The 7,280-nt window shown below is 44.8% G+C and overlaps 1 protein-coding gene across 1 annotated transcript in view; it reads left to right on the forward strand.

The window, feature by feature from the left end:
* The window catches only part of LOC103372704 (GDNF family receptor alpha-2-like), a 116,585-nt gene that overhangs the window by 87,950 nt on the left and 21,355 nt on the right, over positions 1-7,280 (forward strand). The window lies entirely within an intron of this gene.

Below are 7,280 nucleotides of genomic sequence, written 5' to 3' on the forward strand. Positions count from 1 at the left end.
CACAAAGAGACACAAAATGACCACAAAGAGACACAAAGAGACACAAAACAACCACAAAGAGACGCAAAGAGACACAAACCACTGAACATAAACGTCGTCTCCACTCTCTGAACATATTCAACATCTTCCAACAACATAAATTCATTTGTTCCAGCTTCAGTTCCAACTGTATTGAAAATATGTTTGTAACTCATGACGACTTTAAAAACATCTAAATCACACCTGGAACATCCTCCACTCGTCCCTGAATGTTAAACTGCTGCGTCTGAACCGTGAGACCTGCTCTGATGCTAACGTTTTAGCGGCGTTGGCGCTAAACGCCTGAGCGCTGTGTGTCTGTGTGTGCGCTCTGTTTACCCGTTAATGCAGACGAGATAATTGAATAACACTCGAGGGATTTGTGAGTCTGTTGCTCTCTGACTGACGCGTCGGGGTCAGATGCAGCGGCGGCTGTCTGCAGGTATTTACTCTGCACATAATTGAGTCGGTTCCAGCAGAGTGTGAACGACGTGAGCCGCTGTCAGTCCGAGCACGCCGCCTGGCAGTCGGTAATGAGGGCGTTTAGACTCAATGCCGCCTCGCTGTAATTTCATTTTAATGTCCTTCTAACCGAGGGCAGCACATGCAGCAGAGAAACAGGACGGCCGTGGAGATGTTGTCCTTCAGCACCATGGACGTACAGGGACCAGCAGAACTTTGGCACCAGTCGTGTCCTTACTGTGGAACATCAGATTGTTCTAACAGATCATACGACAGGAGTTTTAAAACCACCTGGAGAACCAGACCAGCAGCTCTACAGTTCTCTATCTACACGATGTTGTGACACGTTTTAGTTTCATTTTGCAACTCGCTGCACTTTGCCGTATTAGGACTTCGATAAAACTTCAATTAATTGTGCCTCCTCGTCTTTAGATTTAATCTGTTACACACAAGCAAAAGTAGAAAAAAACTAAATAACAACGAAGATCTTTCCCGGTCTGGGTTCGTCTCACAGAACCAGAACTTTATCTGGTGCTGACGCAGCGCCGAGCAGAACGGTCTGCTGCACCTCTGGTCTGTCTGAGTTTTATTTATCTGTTTTATACCAAATAGCTCAAAAAAATGAAAAGGAACAAGGAACACCCCCAAACAAAAAAAAAAAACAAAAAAAAAAAAAAAAAAAAAAAAGGGAAAAAAAAAAAAAAAAAAAAAAAAAAAAAAAAAAAAAAAAAAAATTTTTTTAAATTAAGTATTGGGAAAATGTTTTTTTTTAAATGTAAGATATTATTAAAATGGCCCAATTTGAAAAATAAATGTCCAAAACAGTTGATGAAATGTCAGAAAATGTTAAATTCAAAAACTAATTTGAGAATAACATTCAAATGTTGGAATCAATAAAATGTCGAGGGTATAAATACGATGGTTGAAAATGTTTAGAAAGAAAGCAAAAATAAAATGTTGATTTAAAAAAATCTAAAAAATTTTAATGTGCCAGAAAATATTAAGAAAAAATGTAAAATTGTTTTAGAATATTAATAAATATTATTATTTATTTATTTAAATATTTTAACAAAATATTATTAAAATGTGAAATAAATCTGTTGTGTTGGACCCAGAACTATTCTGATCATCATTAGCGACATGTCTCATGTATGCAGCTCATGACAGAACCTAATAAACACGTTGCTTCACATTTTAACGTTCCTTCAGCATCTCAGTGATTCTTTTCTGCACATTTATCGTTTCCTCACAAACCGGCGTCGCTGACGGAGGATTCAGCTGCTTCTCCTTCTGTGGACAGAAATGGGCTCAGAACAGAGGAGTCGGGCTCGAGGTGCAGCTCCATGGCAACAGAGTCCTGTTCAGCAGACGGTAAAAGAGTCGGACTTTAAATCCCGTCGACTGAAGCTCACAGAACCTCCCTGCAGCGCTCGTATTCACGCATTAGCGTCTCCAAACTCCCGCTTTAGTGCAGGAAGCTCGGAGGCCTTCGCTCGCTGCACAACCTTCAGTCATGTCTTATTCAAACATGTTTATTCTTTCATGCAGAGGCCTCGTATTACCGACTGGATGTAACTCGGAGGAAACGAGTCGGGTCGGGGGGAGCACAGTTGGCCTCCTGCTTCCTCTCCGCCGGCTGATGATTAGTGCAGATGAATCTTTAACGAGCCCTGCAGGGAAATGAGGAGCTCAGGACGGATTTGATCAAGTGCTTTCACGGGCGGCAGATTGAAGCACTCGGATATCTCTGCTCGAGTCTCCTGCTGTCTCTGGCTCAGCCTTCATCACTCCCTGACCTTCATCCGCCGCCGCCCGAACGGTTCAGAGATCAGTTAGAGTTTGAACTGTTTGAACTCACACCACAGCCGTCTGTATTCACCTGCCGGGTCGTTCATTTGGACCTCGAGGTGTCGGTGACTTGTCAATGGACCGCCGACATCAGGGACACGTACGGGGTCGAGTCCCAGTCAGACCGAGTCTGAGGCGAGTCAATACTGAATCCAAAAGAAGTCCAGGATGAGTGACGGGGGAGTCCAGAAGGGTCGAGTCAATCAAGACTTAAAGGAACTGAGGACGGCCCAAGATTGGATCCAAAAAGGGTCGAGTTCAAGTCAAGACTAGATCCAAAAGAAGTCGACTCAGAGCCAAAATTGAGTCCAAAGGGATCAAGTCCAAGTCAAGACGAAATCCAGAAGATGTTTAATCGGGGTCAGAGAATGAATCCAAAACAAATCGAGTTAGAGTCGAGACTGAATCTAAAAGAGTTTGAATTTAAGTCGAGAATAAATCCAAAAGGAATCGAGTCAAAATTTAATCCAGTCCAGAAACTGAGAAGGGTCAAGAACAAGTCAAGCCTGAATCTAAAAGCTGTAGGGTCCGAGTCTAGACATGATCTAAAAGAGTTTGAGTTAGAATCAAGTCTGATTCCCCGTAGAAGTCGAGTCAGAGTCAAGATTGAATTCAGAATGGCTCTGGTACAAGTCAAGACTGAGTCTAAAAGGGTTTGAATTGAAGTCGAGACTAAATCTAAAAAGATTTGAGTCAAGACTGAATCCAAGTGTGGTTGAGACTTTGTTGAGACTGAATACGAAAGGATTCAAGTTCATGCTCAGAACGAATTCAAAAGGTTTTGAGTCCGAGTCAAGACGTGATCTAAAAGATGTTGAGTCAAGACTGAGAGTGACTGATTCAGAATCAGGACCTGATCCAAAAGCGGTCAAGTCAGAGTAAAGACTGAATCCATAAGGGATCGTGTTAATGTCAAACTGAATCCAAAAGATGTCGAGTCCGAGTCCAAGTCAATCCCAAAGGGGTCCAAGTTGACACTGAATCCCGACTTGGTCCAGAGAAGAACAGACGTAACTCATTCATCCTCATTAACTACATTACATAAAAAGACCATAAAAGTTTAACTAAAACTTATTAAAATATTAAATGAACAAGCTGACGATGAAACTTTGATGCAGTTCTTCTGTTCTGGGCCCACTGAGGACCGGATGTTCTGCTCTCCGGTTCACGCCCTGATTAGAACCCTAATCAGCCTCAACGTCTCAACCTTCAGCAAACATTTACACAAGTTTCAGACTCGCAGCCCGAGTTATATCCAGAGAAAACTCCATCAACATCGTTCTGGAAGAGAATAATCAGAACGTTTGGGATCATTTAAGTGAATTAGGCTCGTTTTTGGTTTAGAACAGTTCTACAGCAGTTCTGGGGTAGAAGTGATGGTATGAAGATTAAAAAACTACCTTGACATGTTTTTACTGGACTTGTTTCAAGGGGTTGTGACTCGGACTTGGTTCTGTCTCGATCTCCTGTTGTGCCTGTTGGGTCTAGATCTTGGGGTGTTTTGATTCCGATTTGTTTCGGGCCTCAGGGTTTTTGGCTCGGTTCTATCCTTGTCCTGGTTGTGACTGCTGAGTCTCAGTCTCTGGTTATTTGTCTCGGACTTGAACACCCCGAGACTGAGACTTGACAGTCACAACAGGGTTTACACAATAAGGACTTGAAATCCCAGATGGGGGACTGAGACTCATGAAATCCCCATGACAGAACCAAGTCCAAGTCGATACACCTTGAGGCCAAGACAAGTCACATTCAAAACACTTAAAGACCTGGACTTCAAACTCGTAGCAGCCGGCCAAGATTGAATCAGGACTGAGTCCAGTCACCTCAAGACGAGACTTAACGAGTCATCACAGTCAAAACACCTCGAGACTGAGACAAGTCCAAAGACAAGTCCAACTCAAAACATCCCAAGACCCACAAATTACAGCCCAAACATCTCGAGTGCAAAACTAGTCTAAGTCAAAGCATCCCAAGTCAGAATCCAGCCTGAGTTCAAACACCTTGAGGCAAGTCAGAGTCAAAACACCTCAAGACTGACTAAAATTTACATTCAATCTAAAGACCGAGTCATACCAGTCATGACATCAGCCAGAGAACGAGTCAAGTCCAAGTGAAAGCATCCTGAGACAAGACTTAGCACACGGAACCAAGATAGAACCGAATCCGAGTCTAAATATCCTCAGATGCCGACAAGTCGTAGGCCCCCGAAGACAGACACAAGACAGAGTCCACACACCTTGAGATAATGTTCAGAAGCTGCAACGGGGGGGCTGAAACTGAATCAGGTCCAAGTCCAACCACCGTGAGACCGGGACTAGTCCGGTTCAAAGTATCTCAAGATCAAGTCCAGCCTGAACACCTGGAAACACCTGGAGACCGAGACACAAGGGCCTGACAGGGGACAGAGAATGTGTCCAGTACGAGTTCAGCCCTCCTGAGACAAGACTTTGTCACAACAGGGAACAAGATAGAACCAAGTCCGAGTCAAAACATCCCAAGACCGAGACAAGCCATAGTCTGAACACCTTCAGACCCAGTTCTCAGAATTTGCGACAATAGAGCTAAAACTGAACCGGGTCCAAAGCAAAACACTCCCGAGACCAACCCGAGTCAAAGTGTCCCAAAGCGGAGACGAGTCAGAGTCAAGACACCTGGAGACAGAGTTCAGCTCAAGTTAAAACACCCTGAGACACAAATCCGAGTCCAAACCCTTCAAGTTCGAGACACAACAGTCATTAGAGTCCCAACACGAGACCAACATCGGTCCAAGATACGACAACAAAACATCTCAGGACGCCGCAGGATCAGTTTTTTAACTCTAACCTCCTTTAGCGGACAATTTGAAGCAACGCTGACAACAATACGAGCAAACATGGAGCTCTTCAACCGTCGCCTCGAGTCGGAATCAGAAGCAGTTCTTGTGAAACATGAAGTCCAGCGGCAGACGGATTCCAACACGGCAGCATTGTTGTCCTCTAGAAACCAGTCACGTGTGTCTGAAAACACTCCTCGTGTTTCTTTGACATGAAAAGCTGCCAAACACAGCAGCAGCCGAGCGTCTGAGTCACTCCGTCGCTCTGAAAGCTGCCCGACAGGCCGAAGGGTGAAGGTGTCACTGCAGGAGGCTCTCTGCCTCTGTGAGGACCGGCCGGAGCTTCGACCTTGGAGAGGACGGTTCAGTCGGACCGTGGACCGAGCCGCTCCAGGTCCGGCTCCGGGTCCAGCTCCAGGTCCGGCTCCGGGTCCGGCTCCAGGTCCGGCTCCGGGTCCAGCTCCAGGTTAGAGTTTAAATGTGAGGGTTCAGCTTCAGGAGTCCTCTTAGAGATGGAGATATAATGTGTGTCAGCCGGCAGAAAGTGTGTGTTTGGTCTGACATTGTCGGCAGGATGACTCAAGCCGACCAACACACTTCAAAGGACACGACACCGACTCGCATTCATCTGTCGGAGACGCTCTGCGGCTTTAACCCCTGAACAGCTTCACATCGTCTACCACAGCAAGACATTCAGATCGAGTAACGCTGATCAGAAACACACACCAGCTCCTACCTGGATGAACAGGACGCCTTTATGCTCTGAACATCCTCAGCTACAGACGCTTTAGGTTCATAGAGGTGGGTCAAGGTTTATGCTTTTAATTTATGCTGTTTCTTCTGAGTCTCATAACTTTATAAGTACACAGACTAAAGAATGATAAAAAAAACCCACAAAATGTCCAGAGAGATAGAAGACGACCACAAAGAAACACAAAATAAGCACAAGGAGATGGAAAAACAACCACAACGGGACACAAAATCATGCAAAATGATCATGAAGAGGAGGAAAATCCCTGAAAAATCTACAAAATAATCACAAACAGAAGCAAAGCGACCAGTCGATATGTTTTCATGAACCCTGTGAACGTGTTCGGGTCGTTTCATGAAGCCTAACCAGGTCACAGCGAGTTAATCTGCTGCTAACTAGCAGCTGGTTACATGTGTTCAGGTTCATCTGCAGGTCGAGTCCCTCTGATCAGCTGATCAACTCGTTTATTTTATCAGCTGATCGGCTCCAGTGCAGCTCTGATCCCAGGTCAGTCTGAGATCAGATGATTTACTTCATGGAGGCTTCTTGTTGTTGTTGTTGTTGTGTGTCCTCACAATGTGACTGTGTCAACATATTTCTGTCAACGCACACACACACACACACACACACACACACACACACACACGACGACCTCGGTGAAAGTCAAACACACGACACTCAACCTGTCAGACTGCATCACTCTGCAGCCGACAAACACTGGTACACACTGCCATGTGTCTGGGACGAATAGACGCACACACACACACACACACACACACACAAACGACCGGAAAACACACAAAATGACCAGAAAGAGATGCAAAATAAACAGACACAAAATGACACAAAAAAACCCCCAAAATGACCACAAAATAACACAAAATCAACATAAAAATACACTAAATGAACACAAAATGTGACCACAATGAGACACAACAGTTTTCTAAAAACATATGCTGCTAAATGACCACAAACAGACACAAACTGAACACAGTGACACAAAATGACACAAACTGAACACAGTGACACAAAATGACACAAATCGACTCCAAAGAGACGAGTGTTGTCGGTCTTTCGGCTCACTTCCTGTCAGACGTTCCTGCTTCAGCAGCGATGTGAGGAACCAAGACAAAGAGCAGCAGATGAAGCTCAGCAGCTGGACTCCTTCTTCTGCATTAACATGAGCAGCATGTTGTGATGCTGCAGACGCACAATATCTGACAAACTCCTGCAGGAATCAGGCTCTTATATCAGCCCTCTGGAGACTCTCTGAGCATCTGTTCGATCTGGTTCTGTTCAGTCTTTACGGCCGTTCTGAAGGACTTTAGCCACAACACAGCAAATTATGTATACGTGCCCACATAGGTCGGGCACAGGAAGCCACACCGG

Source organism: Stegastes partitus, unplaced genomic scaffold, assembly GCF_000690725.1.
Source record: "Stegastes partitus isolate 25-593 unplaced genomic scaffold, Stegastes_partitus-1.0.2 Scaffold1811, whole genome shotgun sequence".
Classification (NCBI taxonomy): Eukaryota; Metazoa; Chordata; class Actinopteri; family Pomacentridae; genus Stegastes; species Stegastes partitus.